At 39.2% G+C, this 22,948-nt stretch overlaps 1 protein-coding gene and 2 pseudogenes across 9 annotated transcripts in view; 2 read left to right on the plus strand and 1 right to left on the minus strand.

Annotated features, from left to right (window-relative positions):
* Positions 1-22,948, plus strand: part of FAM120C (family with sequence similarity 120 member C) — a 146,157-nt gene that overhangs the window by 25,130 nt on the left and 98,079 nt on the right. The window lies entirely within an intron of this gene.
* On the minus strand, positions 11,468-13,814 carry LOC136153479 (nucleolin pseudogene; annotated as a pseudogene).
* LOC136153462 (serine/threonine-protein phosphatase 4 regulatory subunit 2 pseudogene) lies at positions 15,777-18,486 on the plus strand (annotated as a pseudogene).

Raw genomic sequence — 22,948 nt, forward strand, 5'->3', positions numbered from 1 at the left:
TGATTACAACAGTTATGCTCAAAATAGTCAGCCCCCAGATGAGCCACAACAAATTAAATAAATCTGAGTTATTGTTCTTATATGTGATAGGCAGTTTCACCTACAGAAATGAGCTGGCTCTTGGCAACCTAAGAGCACTTTAAGGGTATTAAACTTGAGTATTCACAAATTAAAATGAGCATCTTTAATAGCCTTTGGTAACTCTGAATCAGTATTTACCACCTCTAGCTTGACTGCACTATTTAATGGCAAAGACTCTACCAGTGTGTGTATGTAGATAACTGATACTCCTACAGTTGAGAGGGAAGACCACTTTGTGAATGTTGCCTTGAATTGGCTATGATTTTGATTGCTATTATTCTTACTTTTTAAAAAAAAGATGGCTTGATATTTGACTTCACTGGGTCTTCACTGCTGCATACAAACTTTCTCTAGTTGCTGTGAGTGGGGGCTACTCTTTGTTGCAGTACCCAGGCTTCTTATTGAGGTGGCTTCTCTTGTTGCAGAGCATGGGCTGGAGTGTGTGTAGGCTTCAGTTGTTGTAGCATGTGGGCTCAGTAGTTGTGGCTCACAGACTCTAGAGCTTGGGCTCAGTAGTTGTAGCACAGAGGCTTCGTTGCCCCACAGCATGTGGGATATTCCCGGAGTAGGGATTGAACCAGTGTCCCCTGTATTGGCAAGTGGGTTCTTAACCACTGGACTCCAGGGTTATTCCTACTTTTTAATTTGACATTATTCTTAGCTTTGTGATTATCAGTTTAGTTTCTTAATGGTTGTTGAACTCCATAGTATGTAATGGCACAAATTTGCATCAGCAGTAGTTTTAGTCTGTAATTTTAAGGTAATTAGACTTCAAGGCACATAGACCTTGCAGTTGAAGTATAAGCCATCCATATTTCTACTGATAAAGCACACTTACACATAATCCATCCCTGCCCTTTACTTTTCTTATAAAGTGGTGCTTCCTTGTCATCTCTGATTTATTTTTGCTTTGGAATTGAGAACAGGTGGACCACAGAGCCCTGTCTGAGTCTGACACAAGTTTCATGTATTTAACATGGTAGGGAAGTGAGGCTAGTATCCCAGCAGAACTTGGGATGAACTGGAGAAAGTCATATTGCATAGGTCAGAAAGCAGTATTACCTCTGGATTAAACTTTCTATCGTCAGGCAAGATTCTCGAGATAGGTATAATATAATCACTGTAACTAGCAAGCTTGTAATTCTCTGTTGGCTCAGTGGTAAATAATCCGCCTGCCAATGCAGGAGGCAGGGGTTTGATCCATGGGTGGGAAGATCCCATGGAGTAGGATTTGGCAACCCACTCCAGTATTTCTGCCTGGGAAATCCCATGAACTGAATCCTGGCAGGCTGCAGTCCATGGGATTGCAAAAGAGACAGACACGACTTATCGACTAAACAATTAACAACTAGTGGGCTTACAATCTAGATATTCTCTATGGCCCTGTGCCTATTGTGAAATATTAGCACCACACTCTAACCAACTGAGATAACTGCCCCCCTCCCCCATTGTGAAATATTAATCACTAGAAATGTCAGCTCCATGAGGACAGGAATTTGGGGCTCTTGTTCACTATTGTATCTTAACATCTAGGTCAGTGCCTGACATATTTCAGTGCTTGGCTCACTAAATATTGGTTGAAAGCGTAAATGGTTCATTGATTCTCCATGTTCTATGCACTGGAGGTATACCAGTAAACAAAACAGACCAAGAAATCCTGGCTTTCTTGAAGCATACATTCTAGTAATAAGCACTTAAACTTGTTTTTCAGTAGAAAATGTTTCAGTAAAATATTTTTTGAAAGAGCCAAAATATAAAATAGATAAGATGGAGAATATGAGCTCAGATTGAAGAGAAAATAGGAACACTTGCCCTGTCTGGTTATTTTGTCCACTTCTCCATCTGCTCAAATCCTGGTTTGGGAAGCACAATTTGAAAGCCACTGCTGTAGAGTATGGAGAATGCAATGGCAACCCACTCCAGTACTCTTGCCTGGAAAATCCCATGGACCGAGGAGTCTGGTAGGCTGCAGTCTATGGGGTGGCTAAGAGTTGGACATGACTGAGCGACTTCACTTTGACTTTTCACTTTCATGCACTGGAGAAGGAAATGGCAACCCACTCCAGTGTTCTTGCCTGGAGAATTCCAGGGATGGGGGAGCCTGGTGGGCTGCCGTCTGTGGGGTGACACAGAGTCGGACACGACTGAAGTGACTTAGCAGCAGCAGCTGTAGAGTATGGGCTTCCTGGGTAGCTCAGCTGGTAAAGAATCCACCTGCAACGCGGAAGACCCAGTTCAATTCCTGGGTTGGGAAGTTTCCCTGGAGAAGGGATAGGCTACCCACTCCAGTATTCTTGGGTTTCCCTGGTGGCTCAAACGGTAAAAGAATCTGCCTACAATGCGGGAGACCTGGATTGATCCCTGGGTTGGGAAGATCCCTTGGAGGAGGGCAGGGCAAACCACTTCAGTATTCTTGGCTGGAGAATCTCCATGGACAGAAGAGCCTGGCGAGCTATAGTCCATGTGGTCACATAGAGTCAGACACGACTGAGCGACTAAGCACAGTACAGCTGTAGACTACATGTCTACATTGAAAAATGAGACATTAAACTTTTCTCAGGGAGCTGTTTTCCCTTGAATTTTATAAAATGGTGTGCTTCTTCTACAAAGCACTACCTCACTGACTGGTTACGTGCCTTTCCTGTGTTCCAGTGGTACTGTGCTTATAGCTTTTTGTGTTCTTTTTAAGTGACTTACTCTGTGCAGGGCTTCCGTGGTGGCTCAGAGGTTAAAGCGTCTGCCTCCAATGTGGGAGACCCAGGTTTGATCCCTGGGTCAGGAAGATCCCCTGGAGAAGGAAATGGTAACCCATTCCAGTATTCTTGCCTGGAGAATCCCATGGACAGAGGAGCCTGGTAGGCTACAGTCCACAGGGTTGCAAAGAGTCGGATACGACTGAGCGGCTTCACTTTCGCTTTCACTTTATTCTGTGCTATCTGCATCCTGGCATTTGTAGTCCCTCAATTCATGTTCGTTAGACTGAACAGTAAGCCAGCAATTAAAAGCTGTAGATAGTTGTTCGGAATCTCAGCTCCTACTTTCTTTAAAGCTCAAATGTGCTCATTTTCTGATTAGTTGTTTGCATATTTTGTTGTTTAATCTCACCTACATAATTTTAGTCTCCTGGAAAATTGTAAGGTTAACTGAACTGGAACACTTTAGACTAGGAACTCATTCTGCTTCAGAGGGTAGCAGTCATCATCTTCTTTATTCATTTATCTGCTGATGGACATTTAGGTTGCTTCCATGTCATGGCTATTGTAAACAGTGCTGCAGTGAACACTGGGGTGCATGTATCCATTTAGCCCATGCTTTTCGCTGGATATAGGCCCAGGAGTGGGATTACAGGGTCATATGGCAGCTCTATTTTTTAAGGAACCTACATACTGTTCTCCATAATGGCTGTACCAATTTACATCCCGACCAACAATGTAGGAGGGTTTCCTTCTCTCCACACCCTCTCCAGCATTTACTGTTTGTGGATTCTTTGATGATAGCTATTGTGGTTGGTGTGAGATGATGTGTCATTGTAGTTTTGATTTGCATTTATCTAATAATTAGCCATGTTGAAAATCTTTTCTCATGCCTCTTGGCCATCTGTTTGTCTTCTTTGCAGAAATGTCTCTTTGGGTCTTCTGCTCATTTTTTGGATGGATTGTTTGTTGTTATATTAAGCCACATGAGCTGTTTGTAAATTTTGGAGACTAATCCCCTGTTTAAAAAAGAGAAAAGGAAAGATATACCCATTTGAATGCAGAGTTCCAAAGAATAGCAAAGAGAGATAAGAAAGCCTTCCTCAGTGATCAATGCAAAGAAATAGAGGAAAGCAATAGAATGGGAAAGATTAGAGATCTCTTCAAGAAAATTAGAGATACCAAGGGAACATTTCATGCAAAGATGGGCTCAATAAAGAACAGAAATGGTATGGACCTAACAGAAGCAGAAGATATTAAGAAGAGGTGGCAAGAATACACAGAAGAACTATACAGAAAAGATCTTCATGACCCAGATAATCACAGTGGTGTGATCACTCAGTTAGAGAAAGACATCCTGGAATGAGAAGTCACTACGAACAAAGCTAGTGGAGGTGATGGATTTGCAGTTGAGCTATTTCAAATCCTAAAATATGATGCTGTGAAAGTGCTGCATTCAGTATGCCAGCAAATTTGGAAAACTCAGCAGTGGCCACAGGACTGGAAAAGGGCAGTTTTCATTCCAATCCCAAAGAAAGGCAATGTCAAAGAATGCTCAAACTACTGCACAATTGGACTCATCTCACACACTAGCAAAGTAATGCTCAAAATTCTCCAAGCCAGGCTGCAACAATACGTGAACCACAAATTTCCAGATGTTCAAGCTGGTTTTAGAAAAGGCAGAGGAACCAGAGATCAAATTGCCAACATCCACTGAATTGTCAGAGAGTTCTGGAAAAACAACTAGTTCTGCTTTATTGACTATGCCAAAGCCTTTGACTGTGTGGATCACAATAAACTGTGGAAAATTCTGAAAGAGATGGGAATACTAGACCACCTGACCTGCCTCTTGAGAAATCTTTATGCAGGTCAGGAAGCAGCAGTTAGAACTGGACATGGAACAACAGACTGGTTCCAAATAGAAAAAGGAGTACATCAAGGCTGTATATTGTCACCCTGCTTATTTGACTTATATGCAGAGTACATCATGAGAAAGCCTGGGCTGGATTCTAGCACAAGCTAGAATCAAGATTGCTGGGAGAAATATCAATAACCTCAGATATGCAGATGACACCACCCTTATGGCAGAAAGTGAAGAAGAACTGAAGAGCCTCTTAATGAAAGTGAAAGAGGAGAGTGAAAACGTTGGCTTAAAGCTCAACATTCAGAAAACTAAGATCATGGCATCTGGTCCCATCACTTCAAGGCAAATAGATGGAGAAACAGTGGCAGTCTTTATTTTTGGGGGGCTCCAAAATCACTGAGGATGGTAACTGCAGCCATGAATAAAAAGACGATTATTTCTTGGAAGAAAAGTTATGACCAACCTAGACAGCATATTGCAAAGCAAAGACATTACTTTGCCAACAAAGGTCCGTCTAGTCAAGGCTATGGTTTTTCCAGTCGTCATGTATGGATGTGAGAGGTGGACTATAAAGAAAGCTGAGTGCCAAAGAACTGATGCTTTTGAACTGTGGTGTTGGAGAAGACTCTTGAGAGTCCCTTGGACTGCAAGGACATCCAACCAGTTCATCCTAAAGGAAGTCAGTCCTGAATGTTCTTTAGAAGGACTAATGTTGAAGCTGAAACTCCAGTACTTTGGCCACCTGATGCAAAGAGGTGACTCATTTGAAAAGACCCTGATGCTGGGAAAGATTGAGGGCAGGAGGAGAAGGGGACGACAGAGGGTGAGATGATTGGATGGCATCACCGACAATGGACATGAGTTTGAGTAAACTCTGCGAGTTGGCAATAGACAGGGAGGCCTGGTGTGCTGTAGTCCATGGGGTTGCAAAGAGTTGGACGTGACTGAGCACCTGAACTGAAATGAATCCCCTGTTGGTCACCTCATTTATGAATATTTTCTCCCAGTCTATGGGTTGTCTTCTCATTTTGTTTATGGTTTCCTTTTCTGTGCAAAACCTTTTCAGCTTAATTAGGTTCCATTTTTTTATTTTTGTTTTTATTTTCATTTCTCTGGGAGATGGATTGAAAAAAATCTTGCTGCAATGTATGTCATAGAATGTTCTGCCTATGTTTTCCTCTAATAGTTTTATAGTGTATGGTCTCACATTTAGGTCTTTATTCCATTTTGAGTTTATCTTTGTGTATTGTATTAAAGTGTTCTAATTTTATTTTTACATGCAGCTGTCCTGTTTTCCCAGCACCATTTGTTGAAGAAACTGTCTTTCCTATTGTGCAGTCTGGCTTCCTTTTTCATAGATTAATTGACCATGGGTGGTAGCGTTTATTTCTGCACTTTCAGTCGTCTTCCATTGATCTGTATGTCTGTTTTTGTGCCAGTGCCATGCTGTTTTGATGACTATAGCTTTGTAGTATAGCCTGATCTGGGGGAACCTGATTCCTCCAGCTCCATTTTTCTTTTTCAAGACTACTTTGCGTATTCGGGGTCTTCTTCATCTCCATACAGATTTTAAGATTTTTTCTTCTAGTTCTGTGAAAAATGTCATTGATAATTTGATAGGGATTTAATTGAATCTGTAGATTGCCTTGTATAGTATAGTAATTTTGACAGTGTTTATTCTTCCAAGCCAAGGACATAGTATATCTTCTCATCTCTTTGTGTCCTCTTCAGTTTCTTTAATTAGCACCTTATAGTTTTTGAAGTACAGGTGTTTTTTCTTGTTGGGTAGGTTTACCCTTGTGTATTTTATTCTTTTTGATGCAATGGTATATGGGGTTGTTTCTTGAAATTCTTTTTCTGATCTTTCACTGTTAGTATGTAGCATTCTGTGTATTAAATTTGTAACTTGCAACTTTACCACATTCATTGATGATATCTAATAACTTTTCTTGTAGCATCTTTAGGATTTTCTATGTGTAGGATCATGTCATCTGCAAACAATGACAATCTAACTTACTCTTTTCCAATTTGGATTCCTTTTATTTCTTTTTCTTCTCTGATTGCTGTAGCTAGAACATCCAAAACTGTGTTAAATAAAAGTGGCAAGAGTGGACATCCTTGTCTTCTTCCTGATCTTAGAGGAAATGTTTTCAGCTTTTCACCATTGAGTATGATACTAGCAGTAAGTTCCTCATATATGGCCTTTATTACATTGAAGTAGGTTCCCCTCTAGGCCCACTTTCTGGGGAGTTTTTATCATTAGTGGGTGCTGAATTTTGTTAAAAGCTTTTTCTTCACCTGTTGAGATGACATATGGTTATTAATTCTTCAATTTGTTGATATGGGGTATCACCATGAATGATTTGCCGATATTGAAGAATCCTTGCATAGAAAATCCCAACTTGATCATAGTATATAAACTTTTTAATGTATTTGAATTGCTAGTATTTTGTTGAGGATTTTTACATCTATGTTCATCAGTTATTACTGGCGTTTAGTTTTCTTTTTTGTGTGTGGTGTGTTTCTTTGGTTTTAATATCAGGGTGATGATGGCCTCATAGAATGGGTTTGGGAGTTTTCCTTCCTAAACAGTTTTTTTGGAACAGTTTCAGGAGGATAGGTGTTAGCTCCTCTCTAAATGTTTGATAGAATTTACCTCTGACTCCATCAGGTCTTAGACTGTTGGGAGTTTTTTAATCATAGCTTCAATTTCAGTGCTTGTGATTGTTTTCTATTTCTTCCTGGTTCAGACTTGGTATATTGTACCTTTCTAAGAATTTGTCCATTTCTTCGAGGTTATCCATTTTATTGGCATATAGTTGCTTGTAGTAGTCTCTTACGATATTTTGTATTTTTGTGATGTCAGTTGTAACTTTTCCCTTTTCATTTCTTATTTTATTGATTTGAATCCTCTCCCTTTTTCTCTTGCCGAACCTGGCTAAAGGTTTGTCAGTTTTGTTTGTTTTCAAAGAACCAGCTTTTGGTTTCATTGATCTTTGCCATTGTTTTCTTTTGTCTCTATTTCATTTATTTCTCCCCTGATTTTTATGATTTCTTTCCTTCTACTACCTTTAGATTTTGTTTGTTCTTCTTCTTCTAGTTACGTTAGGTGTAAGTTTAGGTTGTTTATTTGAGATTTTTCTTGATTCCTGAGTTAAGATTGTATTGCTTTAAATTTCCCTTTTAGAACTTCATTTGCCATATTGCATGGTTTTTGGATCATTGTACTTTCATTTTCATTTGTCTAGGTATTTTTTGAGTTCCTTGTTCATTTCTTCAGTGACCCATTGGTTATTTAATAGAACTATTTAGCCTCCACGTGTTTGTGTGTTTTATACTTTTTTCCCTGTAGTTTATTTCTAATCTAATAGCATTGTGGTTGGGAAAGATGCTTGATATGATTTCAGTTTTTACAGCATGTGTTCAGTCCTGGAGAATATTCCATGTGCACTTGAGAAGAATATGTATTCTGCTACCTTTGGATGGAATGCTCTATAAATATCAATTAAGTCCATCTGATCTAGTGTGTCATTTAAGGCCTGTGTTTCCTTATTCACTTTCTGTCTGGATGATGTGTCCACTGATGAATATGGTGTGTTACTACTGTTACTACCCACTACTGTTGTGCTCTTGTACATTTCTTCATTTATGGCTGTTAGTATTTTCCTTATATATTGAGGTGCTCCTATATTGGGTGCATATATACTAATAATTTTTGTGTCTTGTTGGATTCATTCCTTGATCGTTATATATCTCTTGTAACAGTCTTTATTTTAGAGTCTATTTTATCTGATACACGTTTTGCTACACCAGCTTTCTTTTTTTTTTTTTTACTTATTTTTTTCATTTATTTTTATTAGTTGGAGGCTAATTACTTTATAATATTGTAGAGATTTTTGTCATACATTGACATGAATCAGCCATGGATTTAGATATATTCCCCATCCCGATCCCCCCTCCCACCTCCCTCTCCACCCGATTCCTCTGGGTCTTCCCAGTGCACCAGGCCCGAGCACTTGTCTCATTCATCTAGCCTGGGCTGGTGATCTGTTTCACCCTAGATAATATACATGTTTTGATGCTGTTCTCTCGAAACAGCTTTGTTTTGATTTACTTTTACACAGAATACCTTATTCTATCCCCTCACTTTCATTCTGTGTGTCCCTCAGTCTGAACTGGTTCTCTTGTAGGAAACATAATATTTGGATCTTTTGTATCCATTCAGCTGGTCTATGTATTTTTGTTGGAGTGTTTAATCCATTTACCTTTAAGGTAATTATCAGTATATATGATCCAGTTACTATTTTCTAAACTGTTTTGGGTTTGTTTTTGTAGGTCTTTTTCTTCTATTCCACTCTTGTTCTCCTTTCTTATGGATTGATGACCATCTTTAGTGTTGTGTTCAGGTTGCTTTTTCTTTTTTGTATTTTTATCTGTTGTAGTTTTTGGGTTTGCTCTTCCCATGAGGTTTTGATATAGATACAATAGGTATATGTGCAACCTATACATGTACAAGATTGGTTTTTTCTGGTCTCTTCCCTTTCTAGAGGCTTTCCTTAACATTTGTTGCAAAGCTGATCTGATGGTGCTGAATTCTCTTAGCTTTTGTTTGTCTGTAAAGATTTTGACTTCTCCATCAAATATGAATGAGAGCCTTGATGGGTAGAGTATTCTTGGTTGTAGGGTCTTCCCTTTCTTCATCACTTTAAATATATTGTTCCCCTCCCTTCTGGCCTGCAGAGTTTCTGCCGAGAAATCAGCTGATAGCCTTATGGGAGTTCACTTGCATGTTATTTCTTGTTTTCCCCTTGTTGCTTTGATATTTTTTCTTTGTCTTTAATTTTTTTCAGTTTGATTTCTATGTGTCTCAGTGCGTTCCTCCTTGGGTTTATCCTGCCTGGGAGTTTCTGTGCTTCCTGGACTTGGGTGACTGTTTCCCATGTTAAAGAAGTTTTCTGCTAGTATCTCTTTAAATATTTCCTCAGGTCCTTTCTCTCTCTGTCTTCTCCTTCTGAGACACCTATAATGTGAGTATTGGTGCTTTAATGTTGTCCCAGAGGTCTCTTAAACTGTCTTCATTTCTTTTCATTCTTTTTTCTTTGTTCTGTAGCAGTGATTTCCACCATTCTGTCTTCACTTATCCATCCATTCTTCTGCCTCATTTATCCTGCTATTGATTTCTTCTATCTAGTGTATTTTTCATTTCAGTTATTGAATTGTTCATCCCGTTCTTTGTTTCTTCTACGTCTTTGTTGAATATGTCTTGCATTTTCTTGACCCTTGCCTCCATTCTTTTTCCATGATGCTGAATCATCTTCACTATCATTATTCTGACCTCTTTTTCCAGAAAGTTGCCTATCTCTACTCCACACAGTTGTTTTCTGGGATTTTTATCTTGTTCCTTCCTCTGGGGCATTATCCTTTGCTGTTTAATTTTATCTAACTTTCTGTGATTGGTTTCTTTCTGCAGGCTGCAGAATTGTAGTTCTTGCTTCTGCTACCTGCTCTCTGTTGGATGAGGCTATCTAAGAGGCTTGTGCAAGCTTCCGAGAGACTGGTAGTGGGTAGAGCTGGGTCTTGTCTCTCTGGTAGGCAGGGCTGTGCTCAGTAAAACTTTGCTGATGAGTGGGGCCGTGTTTCCTCTTTGTTGGTTGTTTGGCCTGAGGCAACCTAGCACTGGAGCCTACAGTCTGTTTGATTGGGATAATCAAAGCCTTCAGAAGGGCCCACACCAATGAGTACTTCCCAGAACTGCAGCCACCAGTGTCTTTGTCCCTGTAGTGAACCCCACCCCCCACCTCTACAGGAGGCCCTCCAACTCTAGCAGGTAGGTCTGGCAGTCTTTTATGGGGTCACTGCTTTTTTTCCTATGGGTCCTGATGCATACAATACTTTGTGTGTGCCCTCCAGGAGTGAAGTTTCTGTTTCTTCCAGTCCTGTGGGGGAAGTCCTGCAGTCAAATCCCGCTGGCCATGAAAGCTGGTTTCTCTAGGAACTCCTCCTGTTGCCAATCTCCCAGGCTGGGAGGCCCAGTTTGGGGCTTAGAACCTTCACTCCAGTGGGAGAACTTCTGTAGTAGAATTATTTTCCAGTTTGTGGGTATCCCACCCAGCAGGTATGGGATTTGATTCTGTCACAATTGTGCCCTTCCTACTGTCTGGCTGTGGTTTTTCCTTTGTCTTTGGTGTAGAGTATCTTTTTTGGTGGGTTTCAGTGTTTTTGTGTCCATGGTGGTTCAGCAGTTAGTTGTGATTCTGGTCCTCTCTCAAGAAGGGGTGAGTCCATGTCCTTCTGCTCCACCATTTTGAGTTAATCTCCCTAAGATCTATTTATGCTTCCTTTTTTAATGAAATGTTCTCCTGGGTTATTACTTTTTTTATCCTTCTGTTAGAGAAATTAGTCCTCTTTCAAATTACTTTGCAATTTGTCATTTATCTCTTGAGTTTACTTACATTGGCTTTTCCCAAGCAGAAATGTTTTGTTTTATATACTCAAGAGGATTGATCTTTCTCTTTGCTGTTACATACTGAGTTTTCTCTTAAACTTTATCCACTGAAATTATTTTTCTTAAATTCCCCTATGATGTCTTCTATTATTTGTATGGTTATCCAAGTTAATGGGTGAAGAATGGATCCACCCTATTTTTCTCAAATAAATATTCAGTTAGCTCAACACCATTTGCTTTTTTTTTTATTTTATTTTTTTAGAGTTCTAGAACTTTTAATTTGTCCCAAAATTGCTGAAGCAAAAATCATGATAAAACATTCTGCTTTCCTTTACACCCCCCAACGCAAGAAAAAAAAAAACCAAAAAAAAAAACTCCGTAGGAAAAAAATGGTTTTGTACATGGGAAGAAACAATATAAATTCAAAACTTACAGATAAGGGTTAGCTCTATCACTCTTCTCTTTAAAAAGTTTATACAAATATCCAGTCAACACCAACAGGGTTATCTCCCTTGAAATGTTATCTATATGGATTTCCAAGTAGACCACAGGGCTGTATACTGTCTTGGAATGTCCTCAGAAGGCTCTGTCATTGATCAGGTAACAGAGTAAAAACCCCAGAGTCCTTTCTTTCAAATGGAAGAGGGAGAGATAGGGATAGAAGAAACTATTCAAACTTCATCTTCTTTCCTTGTGGCTTGTGGTCTCCTCCTCCTCCTCCTCTGCCTCCTTGGAAGCCTCTTCGCCCTCCAAAGCCTCCCCGGCCTCTGCCACCAAATCCACCTTGGCCACCTCTGCCACCACCTCAGCCTCCAAAGCCACCTCTGCCTCCTCGACCACCAAAGCCACCTTCACCCTTAGGTTTGGCCCAGTCTAAGGTGACTTTGTTTCCATCGATTTCACCATCTTCCATGGCCTCCTTGGCAGCTTTGGCATCTTCCTCACTACTGAAGTCTACAAAACCAAACCCTTTGGAGGATCCAGTCTCCCGGTCAGTGACTATCCTTGCTCGAATAGAGCCATCAAACGACTCCTTTAACATCTCTTGTGTGGTATCCTCAGAGAGACCTTTGACAAACAGAGTTTTGAATGACTGGCTTCTTGCATTAGGTGATCCCCTGGGTCCTTGCAACTCCAGTCTGATGGCTCTACCCTCAATTACCCTTTTATTACATGAATTTAAAGCTTCTTTAGCATCTTCAAATGAAGCAAATTCTATAAATGCATACCCTTTAGATTTGCCATTTTGGTTCTGGGGCACCTTGATATGAGTTGCCTTCTCAAAAACTTCCTGAAGAGTTTCTTCTGTTGCACTATAGGAGAGGTTGCTTAAAACCAGGGTTTTTGATTCACCACTCCAAGTGCTATTCTTTCCCCCTCTATGGTCTTGACTTTGACCTTTCTCTCCGGTGTAGTACAGAGAAATGGATCGCCCATCTATCTTTGTTCCCTGCTTTTCTTCCAAGGTTTTTTCTGCATCAGCTTCTGTCTTAAATTCAATATAAGCAATCCCTTTACTCTTTCCATCCTTGCTGACTAATCTGATCTCCACAATATCTTCAAACACTTCTTTTAATTCATCCTGAGTAACTTTGTAAGGCAGATTTTTAGCCACAAGTGTTCTTGCTTTCTTACTGTCTTTTCCCTTTGGTTTTTCTAGTTTAATTTCATTGCCAAAGACTTTTAAACCAGTGAGTTCCAAGACTTTTTCCAGGTCTTCGGCAGATTCAAAATCCACATAGCCAAACTTCCTAGACACACCAATTCTGACATCGACAACAGCAAGATCATTTTTAGCAAAAAGATCACTGATACCCGTTTTCAATTCAGGAGCAGATTTATTGAAGTTCAGGTTTCCAACAAAGAGATTGAAAGATATAGTTGGTTCTGTGCCTTCCACTTTTTGTTTCTTGGCTTCAGGAGCTGCTTTTTGTTTGGCCATTTCCTTCTTTCGTTTTCCAGGTGCTTCTTTGACAGGCTCTTCTTCCTCCTCCTCATCCTCTTCCTCCTCCTCCTCCTCATCATCATCCTCTTCATCTTCAGCAGTGCTCTTGGCCTTCACAGGAACAGCTTTTACTGGAGCTTTCTTTCCTTTGGCTGGTACAATCTCCATAGGTTCTTCTTCAGAGTCATCTTCGTCCTCCTCATCCTCATCATCATCCTCATCCTCATCCTTGTCATCCTCATCATCTGTGGCAGGAGCACCACCAAAAGCAGCAGCTGCCTTCCTCACTGCTGGTTCATCCTCCTCTTCATCTTCATCGTCTTCCTCTTCACTGTCATCTTCATCTTCTTCATCACTGTCTTCCTTCTTGGCATTCTTGCCATTCTTTGCTCCCTTGCCTGAGGCAGCTGCTCCCTTCTTACCAGAGGTTGCTACCAATGCTTTGCCTGGGGTGGCTCCCTTTTTGCCAGGTGTTACCACTGCTTTGGCAGATGTAACTGTCTTCTTGGCTGGCATAGCTGCTGCCTTTTTGCCAGGGGTGACAACTGCTTTCTTTGCCAGTGTGGCAACTGCAACCTTTTTTGTTGGGGAAACCATCATCTTCTTTGCTGGAGTCATGGTAGCCTTCTTGCCTTTTTTCTGAGGGATAAGAACCTCTTCTCCACTGCTCTCATCGTCTTCATCTTCTGACATTTCCTCATCTTCACTATCTTCTTCTACCTCCTTTGGGGGAGGAGTCATTTTCTTGGAGTCACCTTGATTTTTACCGGCCTGCCGAAGCTCTTCACTTCGCTACCAAGCAGCTAAAAGACGCGAGACCTCCCAGCTAATCGGGCGAGACTTCCCACAGCGTGGCTCCCTCGAACGCGCCCGGGACGGCGCACAGGTCCTCCTCCTGGCGGCGCAGCACGAGCGCTCCTTGGAAAACAGGCCTTGACGTCCGTGCTTGCGCGGGCAAGGCCCTCAACACCATTTGTTGAATAATCTATATTACCTTTGTAATTTAAAAAATGAGGGTATTTTTTGTTTCAGTAAATAAAATGCATTTAAATAAAGAGAATGGCAACTGTTATAAATTAACATAACTGGGAGCCATATCAGCCAGATGCAGCATGTGGACCCTATTTGGATTCTGATTTGAACAAACCAACTATTAAAAGATATTTTTGTGGCAGTCATGGAAAATAGAATAACGACTGGATATTTTGTTTGTTATTTGGCATACCATGTGGCTTTTGGGAACTCAGTTCCCTGACCAAGGATTGAATCTGGGCCATGGCAGTGAAAGCCTGGAATCTTAACAACTAGGCCACCAGAGAACTCCTTGAGACTAGGTATTATTAAGAAACTCTTGTTGATTTTATTCAGTGAAATAATGGTACTGTGTTTGTCATTTTTAAGGCTCTGTTACAGATACATAATGAAGTATTTATAGGTGATTTGATATCTGAAACTTTCTTTGAAGTTGCTCAGTCGTGTCCGACTCTGCAACCCCATGGACTGTAGCCTACCAGTCTCCTCTCCATGGGATTCTCCAGGCAAGAATACTGGAGTGGGTTGCCATTTCCTTCTCCAGGGGATCTTCCCGACTCAGGGATCAAACCCAGGTCTCTTGCATTGCAGGCAGATGCTTTAACCTCTGAGCCACCAGGGAAGCCCGAAACTTGCTTTAAAGTGTACCAAAAATGACCAATAATCATATAGAAATATGATCAATGTCACCAATCATTGGAGAAGTGCATTGTAGGCAGACACTTTAATCTCTGAGCCACCAGGGAAGCCCAAATCAAAACCACAGTGAGCTATTACTTCATACTCATTAAGATGACTACTATTTAAAAAAGGAAAATAAGTGTTGGTGACATTGTGGAGAAATTGGAACCCTTGTGCACTGTTGACATGCATGTAAAACAATGCAACCACTATGAAAAACAATATAGAGTTTCCTTTAAAAATTAAAAATAGAATCGCCATGTGATTCAGCAATTCCACTTCTAGGTTTTTATCCAGAAGAACTGAAAGCAGAATCTCAGAGGGATATTTGCACACCCATGTTCATAGCAGCACTATTCACAATAGCCAAGAAATGGAAGCAACCTAAATGTCCATTGATAGATAAATAAATAAGAATGTATATACCTACAATGGAATATTGTTCATCCTTAAAAGGAACAAAATCTTACTACATGCTACAACATGGATGAACTTTGAAAGCATTAAGTTGAAATAAGCCAGTCACAAAAGGGCAAATATTGTATGACTCCCCAAAAAAGTAGTAAAATTCATAGAAACAGAAAGTAGAAAGGTGATTGCCAGAGGCTGAGGCAGGGGGAAATGGGAGTTGTTTAATGGGTGTAAAGTTTCAGATTTGTAAGATGAAAAAGTTCTAGAGCTCTGTCTCAAGGTGAGTATATTTAACACTTAACTATATACTTCAAAAAATGGTTAAGAAGGTAAATTTTATGTTGTGTGATTTTTTTTTAATCACAGTAAAAACTTATATTTAAAAAATGCCATACAAAAGAAAGTAGATGAAAGAAGAATGACTTGATGTTGGAGGGCTGGTGGTAGCGGCTCGGGGAGGTGCTCGCTCTGTCGGTCTCGCTCTCTCACTGGCTTCCCTCAGCTCCCTTCGGTGGCCCCCCTGAATCGCCTGCGTGCCGGAGTGTGTGCGAGGGAGGGGGAGGGCGTCGGGGGGTGGGGGTGGGGGGAGGCCTTCCGGTCCCCAGGAGACCTGCAGAAGGAGGCGGAGGCTGCGAGGGACTCCGGGAAGCCATGGACGTCGAGAGGCTGCAGGAGGCGCTGAAAGATTTTGAGAAGAGGGGGAAAAAGGAAGATTGTCCGGTCCTGGATCAGTTTCTTTGTCATGTAGCCAAGACTGGAGAAACAGATTCAGTGGTCACAGTTTAAAGGCTATTTTATTTTCAAACTGGAGAAGGTGATGGATGATTTCAGAACTTCAGCTCCTGAACCAAGAGGTCCTCCCAACCCTAATGTTGAATATATTCCCTTTGATGAAATGAAGGAAAGAATACTGAAAATTGTCACTGGATTTAATGGTATACCTTTTACTCTTCAGCGACTATGTGAATTACTAACAGATCCAAGGAGAAACTATACAGGAACAGACAAATTTCTCAGAGGAGTGGAAAAGAATGTGATGGTTGTTAGCTGTGTTTATCCTTCCTCAGAGAAGAACAATTCCAATAGTTTAAATCGAATGAATGGTGTTATGTTTCCTGGAAATTCACCAAGTTACACTGAGAGGTCTAATATAAATGGGCCTGGAACACCCAGGCCACTTAATCGACCAAAAGTTCCTTTGTCAGTTCCCATGACAACAAACGGCTTGCCTGAGAGCACAGACAGCAAAGAGTCAAAGCAAAATAAAGACAAAAATCACAGTGACTCTTCAACATCTGAATCAGAAGGTTCCTCGGTGAGCCCTATAAAAAATAAACATCCAGATGAAGATACTGTGGAGGTGGAAGGGCATGAGGTAAAAAGACTCAGGTTCGACAAAGAAAGTGAAGTCAGAGAGATGGCCAGTCAGACATCTTCCAGTGAAATTTCTTTAGTTATGGTAGAAGAAACAGAAGCTCCATCTTCATCTCAGAATAAAGACAAAGAAAGTAGTTGTACCAGGCAGCACTGTACAGAAGAGGATGAAGAAGAGGATGAAGAGGAAGAAGAAGAGTCTTTTATGACATCAAGAGAAATGATCGCAGAAAGAAAAAATCAAGAAAAAGAATCTGATGATGCCTTAACTGTGAATGAAGAGACTTCTAAGGAAAATAATCAAATGGAAGAATCTGATCTGACTCAACTTGAGAGAGGTTTACATTCTGAAGGTAGTGAAAATGCAGGCCCTGTAAGTAGTGGTTCTGATTGCCATGAAACAGAAGAGTTAGTAGTATCTAATTCCAGTAAAACTGGAGAGGTTCTCTCAGAATCACCCATGGAGAATGATGAAGCCACAGAAGTCACAGATGAACCAATGGAACAAGACTAACTATTTAGAAATATTTAGATGCATTATTTTACATACAGTTCTGTTTTTACACTGTATAAAACGTTTATGTAATAAAGTGGACCTTTAGTTTTACAAGAGAAGCAGGTTGTAAAATAAAATACTTTATGGGATAAATCCTGAAAGAGTTATTCATGTAAGAACTGTGAATATCAGCTCCTCTGGGTCCTGCTTACCGCTGACTTTTTTTTGGTCTGGTCAAATCAGTGGTTTGTGTATAGATTTTTTTTTTTTTTAGGGTTAAAAATTTTAGACTGGAAAATAATTATAATTTTGAAAACTTTTTTGGAGATTATCACATTTAGTTTATTACATATGCAAGAAAGCGTTTGTCTTGTCTTTCTGACAGCTCTAGTAGTTTTCATATTTTGGTCATAGTTTCAGCATTTTAACATGTGAACTATAGGGTTTTATGCTGGTTTCCAGATTTTATTGTTTGACTATGTACAATGGAACTTTAAGTCATATATACATATATATATTATTCTAAGGGGGAAATGTTATATTCTTCTGTTTCTATAAGAGATGAATACAGTGGATACTTTTTCTATTGGTAATGATTGAGTTCAGCTCTTTCAGAAGACAGTTTCTTTCTGTTAGTAATTCAGATAAAATCTGGCCCCTGTGAAACCCTGGAAATCTTAAGTCTGTTGAAATACCAGGTTAAACACATTCCAAGAGATCTGTTCAAACTAAATTCTTTTGTATACTTCTAAGGTGCCTGAGAAAAAGACTTCATTATTTATGAGAAAATGTGCTTTATCTTGGAAATTGTGTTCAAACATTAGCTTACTATTTTGTAGAATGAATGCTTATAAAGCTGACATGAGACCATCTCAGAAGAACCAGGCTGGTTCCTTTACTTTTTGCTTGTTTTGCTGAACATTGTGAATAGTACACATTTCTTTCTAAATTATTCTAGAGTATACAAATGTCAATGGTATGAAACACCACTGTACTGGAAAAATTAATATATTACTTTAGTAATGTACCGGAGCTAAATGACTGAAGCTTTAGGGGTGCATGGAAGCCACCGTAATTTGTATGACATTTTGAAGTGAATTAAATATTTTTGAACATGCTTCTTCGACAGCCAGTGTTATATTTTTCAGATCAACACAAAGCACAATGGTTACTCTAAACTCAATATTTTCAAATTCACATATTTAAAAGTCATGCGCAAGCTGCAATTTCCCTGTCTAAATTACTGGCTGCCAAATTTATACCTGTTTCTTCAGCTGTACCTTTTGATATTTAGAATTTTTAACTTTCTGTAAAGTAGATTTTGTAAAATGTAATGTGTTCACTGCCTTTGTGAAGCGATATATAATTGTATAATTTCTGTGTGTAAACTGAATGCTTGGGCTTTCAATACAGTATTCATATAAAGCAATAAATATTAATGTTATGAAAAAAAAGAAAGAAGAATGACTTAACATTGATATATGAAACTGGATAATGGTGTCATGAAGTTTCATTATGCTAGTCTCCTTACCTTTCTATTTTGCAATTTTCCATAATCAAAAGCTTTTAGTTAGTGAGCTTAGGATTTGTGGGCAAAGCTAAATTTTAATCCTAATTCCACTTTTAAAAAACTGAGATATAATTTACACACTATAAAACTCACCATTTTAAAGTATAAAATTCAGTGTCATTTAGTTTCTTCACAGAGTTGTGCAGCTGTTATCACTATCAAATTCCAGGGCATTTTTTTATCATCCCTAAGAGGAAACCCAATGTCTGCTAGCAGCCATTCTCCAATTCTCCTTCCTCCAGTCCCTGGCAACCACTATCTTTCCATCTCTGTGTATTTCCCTATACTGGGCAATTTATATGAAAGTCTGTTTGGGGGACGTCCCTGGTGGTCCAGTGGCTAAGATGCTACACTGAAAAAGCAGGGGGCCTGGATTCAATACCCAGTCAGCGAAGTAGATCCCATATTACTCAACTAAAGATCCCAAGTGCCATAACTATGACCTGGAGCAACCATATAAATTTTTTAAAAATATGTATTTGGCTGCTTTCACTTTATAATTTTTTCAAGATGCATTCATGTTGTAGCATGAATCAGCACTTCACTCCTTTTTATGTTTGAATAACATTCCGTTGTATTAATATACTCTCTTTTGTTTATCTGTTTATTAGTTGATGGACATTTCGGTTATTTCCATTTTTTCCCCCTTTTTTTTTCTTTTTTTTTTTCATTTATTTTTTATTAGTTGGAGGCTAATTACTTTACAATATTGTAGTGGTTTTTGTCATACATTGACATGATTCAGCCATGGATTTACATCTATTCCCCATCCCGATCCCCCCTCCCACCTCCCTCTCTAACCGATCCCTCTGGGCCTTCCCTGTGCACCAGGCCCGAGCACTTGTCTCATGCATCCAACCTGGGCTGGTGATCTCTTTCACCCTAGATAATATACATGTTTCGATGCTGTTCTCTTGAAACATCCCACGCTCGCCTTCCCCCACACAGTCCAAAAGTCTGTTCTGTACATCTGTGTCTCTTTTTCTGTTTTGCATGTAGGGTTATCGTTACCATCTTTCTAAATTCCATATATGTGTGTTAGTATACTGTAATGTTCTTTATCTTTCTGGTTTACTTCACTCTGTATAATGGGCTTCAGTTTCATCCATCTCATTAGAACTGATTCAAATGAATTCTTTTTAATGGCTGAGTAATGTTCCATTGTGTATATGTACCACAGCTTCCTTATCCATTCATCTGCTGATGGGCATCTAGGTTGCTTCCATGTCCTGGCTATTATAAACAGTGCTGCGATGAACATCGGGGTGCACGTGTCTCTTTCAGATCTGGTTTCCTTAGTGTTTATGCCCAGAAGTGGGATTGCTGGGTCATATGGCAGTTCTATTTCCAGTTTTTTAAGAAATCTTCACACTGTTTTCCATAGTGGCTGTACTAGTTTGCATTCCCACCAACAGTGTAAAAGGGTTGCCTTTTCTCCACACCCTCTCCAGCATTTGTTGTTTGTAGACTTTTGGATAGTGGCCATCCTGACTGGCATGTAATGGTACCTCATTGTGGTTTTGATTTGCATTTCTCAAATAATGAGTGATGTTGAGCATTTTTTCATGTGTTTGTTATCCATCTGTATGTCTTCTTTGGAGAAATGTCTGTTTAGTTCCTTGGCCCACTTTTTGATTGGGTCATTTATTTTTCTGGAATTGAGCTGCAGGAGTTGCTTGTATATTTTTGAGATTAATCCTTTGTCTGTGGCTTCATTTGCTATTATTTTCTCCCATTCTGAAGGCTGTCTTTTCACCTTGCTTATAGTTTCCTTTGTTGTGCAGAAGCTTCTAAGTTTCATTAGGTCCCATTTATTTATTTTTGCTTTTATTTCCAATATTCTTGGAGGTGGGTCATAGAGGACCCTGCTGTGATTTATGTCAGAGAGTGTTTTGCCTATGTTCTCCTCTATGAGTTTTATAGTTTCTGGTCTCATATTTAGATCTTTAATCCATTTTGAGTTTATTTTTGTGTATGTTGTTAGAAAGTGTTCTAGTTTCATTCTTTTACAAGTGGTTGACCAGTTTTCCCAGCACCACTTGTTAAAGAGGTTGTCTTTTTTCCATTGTATATCCTTGCCTCCTTTGTCGATGATAAGGTGTCCATAAGTGAGTGGATTTATCTCAGGGCTTTCTATTCTGTTCCATTGATCGATATTTCTGTCTTTGTGCCAGTACCATACTGTCTTGATGACTGTGGCTTTGTAGTAGAGTCTGAAGTCAGGCAGGTTGATTCCTCCAGTTCCATTCTTCTTTCTCAAGATTACTTTGGCTATTCGAGGTTTTTTGTTTTTCCATACAAATTGTGAAATTATTTGTTCTAGTTCTGTGAAAAATACCGTTGGTAGCTTGATAGGGATTGCATTGATTGCATAGATTGCTTTGGGTAGAATAGCCATTTTGACAATATTGATTCTTCCAATCCATGAACACGGTATGTTTCTCCATCTGTTTGTGTCCTCTTTGATTTCTTTCATCAGTGTTTTATAGTTTTCTATGTACAGGTCTTTTGTTTCTTTAGGTAGATATACTCCTAAGTATTTTATTCTTTTTGTTACAATGGTGAATGGTATTGTTTCCTTAATTTCTCTTTCTGTTTTTTCATTGTTAGTATATAGGAATGCAAGGGATTTCTGTGTGTTAATTTTATATCCTGCAACTTTACTATATTCATTGATTAGCTCTAGTAATTTTCTGGAAGAGTCTTTAGGGTTTTCTATGTAGAGGATCATGTCATCTGCAAACAGCGAGAGTTTCACTTCTTCTTTTCCTATCTGGATTCCTTTTACTTCTTTTTCTGCTCTGATTGCTGTGGCCAAAACTTCCCAGACTATGTTGAATAGTAGTGGTGAGAGTGGACACCCTTGTCTTGTTCCTGATTTCAGGGGAAATCCTTTCAATTTTTCACCATTGAGGGTGATGCTTGCTGTGGGTTTGTCATATATAGCTTTTATTATGTTGAGGTATGTTCCCTCTATTCCTGCTTTCTGGAGAGTTTTAATCATAAATGAGTGCTGAATTTTGTCAAAGGCTTTCTCTGCATCTATTGAGATAATCATATGGTTTTTATCTTTAAATTTGTTAATGTGGTGTATTACATTGATTGACTTGCGGATATTAAAGAATCCTTGCATTCCTGGGATAAAGCCCACTTGGTCATGGTGTATGATTTTTTTAATATGTTGTTGGATTCTGTTTGCTAGAATTTTGTTAAGGATTTTTGCATCTATGTTCATCAGTGATATTGGCCTGTGGTTTTCTTTTTTTGTGGCATGTTTGTCTGGTTTTGAAATTAGGGTGATGGTGGCCTCATAGAATGAGTTTGGAAGTTTACCTTCTTCTGCAATTTTCTGGAAGAGTTTGAGTAAGATAGGTGTTAGCTCTTCTCTAAATTTTTGGTAGAATTCAGCTGCGAAGCCATCTGGTCCTGGGCTTTTGTTTCCTGGAAGATTTTTGATTACAGTTTCGATTTCCTTGCTTGTGATGGTTCTGTTAAGATCTTCTAGTTCTTCCTGGTTCAGTTTTGGAAAGTTATACTTTTCTAAGAATTTGTCCATTTCATCCAAGTTGTCCATTTTATTGGCATAGAGCTGCTGGTAGTAGTCTCTTATGATCCTGTGTATTTCAGTGTTGTCTGTTGTGATCTCACCCTTTTCATTTCTTATTTTGTTAATTTGGTTCTTCTCTCTTTGTTTCTTAATGAGTCTTGCTAGTGGTTTGTCAATTTTGTTTATTTTTTCAAAAACCCAGCTTTTAGCTTTGTTGATTTTTGCTATAGTCTCTTTAGTTTCTTTTGCATTTATTTCTGCCCTAATTTTTAAGATTTCTATTCTTCTGCTCACCCTGGGGTTCTTCATTTCTTCCTTCTCTAATTGCTTTAGGTGTAGAGTTAGGTTATTTATTTGGCTTTTTTCTTGTTTCTTGATGTAAACCTGTAATGCTATGAACCTTCCCCTTAGCACTGCTTTTACAGTGTCCCATAGGTTTTAGGTTGTTGTGTTTTCATTTTCATTCATTTCTATACATATTTTGATTTCTTTTTTGATTTCTTCTATGATTTGTTGGTTATTCAGAAGCGTGTTATTTAGCCTCCGTATATTTGAATTTTTAACAATTTTTTTCCTGTAATTGAGATCTAATCTTACTGCACTCTGGTCAGAAAAGATGACTGGAATGATTTCAATTTTTTTGAATTTTCCCAGACCAGATTTATGGCCCAGGATGTGATATATTCTGGAGAAGGTTCCGTGTGCACTTGAGAAAAAGGTGAAGTTGATTTGGGGTGAAATGTCCTATAGATATCAATTAGGTCTAACTGGTCCATTTTATCATTTAAGTTTTGTGTTTCCTTGTTGAT

The sequence above is a fragment of the Muntiacus reevesi genome, chromosome X (genome assembly GCF_963930625.1).
Source record: "Muntiacus reevesi chromosome X, mMunRee1.1, whole genome shotgun sequence".
Classification (NCBI taxonomy): Eukaryota; Metazoa; Chordata; class Mammalia; order Artiodactyla; family Cervidae; genus Muntiacus; species Muntiacus reevesi.